We start from the raw sequence: 1,582 nt of genomic DNA, 5'->3' as shown, positions 1-1,582 counted from the left end.
TCAAAATGCTTTTGATAAAATCATTCGACATTTAACATCAGCTCCTATCATGCAACCTCCTGATTGGTCTTTACCATTTGAAATCATGTGCGATGCGAGTGATTATGCAGTCGGTGCAGTATTGGGTCAAAGAAGAAGCGGTAAGCCTTATGTGATATACTATGCAAATAGAACTTTAAACAATGCTCAAATGAATTACTCCACAACTGAAAAAGAACTACTTGCTGTAATATTTGCATTAGATAAATTTCGTTCTTATTTGATTGGATCAACGACTATTGTGTTTACTGATCATTCTGCTATTATATATTTGTTGACCAAACAGGATGCAAAGCCACGACTGATACGATTGATTTTGTTGCTCCAAGAATTTGACATGTGATCAAAGATAAAAAAGGAACCGAGAATGTCGTAGCCGATCATTTATCGAGACTAGTAACGGGATCATCTTGTGAAATGACACCAATTAACGATAATTTCCCTGATGAACATCTATTTTCAGTTACTACTACACCTTGGTTTGCTAACATAGTAGATTTTCTTGTGACAGGAAAAATTCCACCGCAATGGAGTTCTCAAGATAAAAGAAAATTTTTGAATGAGGTAAAAAAACGTTTATTGGGATGATCCATATCTGTTCAAGTATTGTCCGGATCAAATTTTTCGACGTTGCATACCCTACAATGAGGTAAGTAGTGTCATTAAATTTTGTCATTCAGAAGCATGCGGAGGACATTTTTCTTCAAAGAAAACAGTTGCAAAAATCTTGCAGTGTGGATTTTCTTGGCCCACTTTGTTTAAAGACACCCACGAAATCTGCAAGATCTGTGAAAATTGTCAAAAATTGGGTGCGATTTCAAAAAGAAACATGATGCCTTTGAATCCTATTATTGAAATTGAAATCTTTGATTGTTGGGGAATAGATTTTATGAGACCTTTTCCACCGTCGTTTGGATACTTGTATATTTTAGTTGCAGTTGATTATGTTTCCAAATGGATAGAAGCAATTCCATGTCGAACAAATGATCATAAAATCGTCATCAAATTTTTTTAAAAAAATATTTTTAGTAGATTTGGAATTCCTCGAGCCATGATAAGTGATTGGGGAACTCACTTTGTTAATAAACCATTTGCTTCATTAAAGAAAAAATATGGTATTACTCACAAAGTAACTACTCCTTATCATCCTCAAACAAATGGACAAGTTGAATTAGCTAATAGGAAGATAAAGCAAATTTTGGAAAAAACTGTTAACTCAAATAGAAAAGATTGGTCTCTGCGACTTAATGATGCACTTTGGGCATATAGAACAGCTTTTAAAACATCATTGAATATGTCTCCCTATAGGTTGGTTTACGGAAAACATTGTCATTTGCCTGTGGAATTGGAACATAAAGCTTTTTGGGCTATCAAAACTTTTAATTCAAGCATGGATGATGCCAACAAATTGCGTAAATTGCAACTTAATGAACTTGATGAACTCAGAAATGACGCGTATGAGAATTCAAGGATTTATAAAGCAAAAATCAAATCATTTCATGATAAAACAATTCTTAGAAAATCTTTTGAGATTGGTAAAAAA

The sequence above is a fragment of the Primulina huaijiensis genome, chromosome 7 (assembly GCF_012295235.1).
Source record: "Primulina huaijiensis isolate GDHJ02 chromosome 7, ASM1229523v2, whole genome shotgun sequence".
NCBI lineage: Eukaryota > Viridiplantae > Streptophyta > Magnoliopsida > Lamiales > Gesneriaceae > Primulina > Primulina huaijiensis.
The sequence above is the reverse complement of the archived record's forward strand: the minus strand, read 5'-3'. Positions refer to the sequence as shown.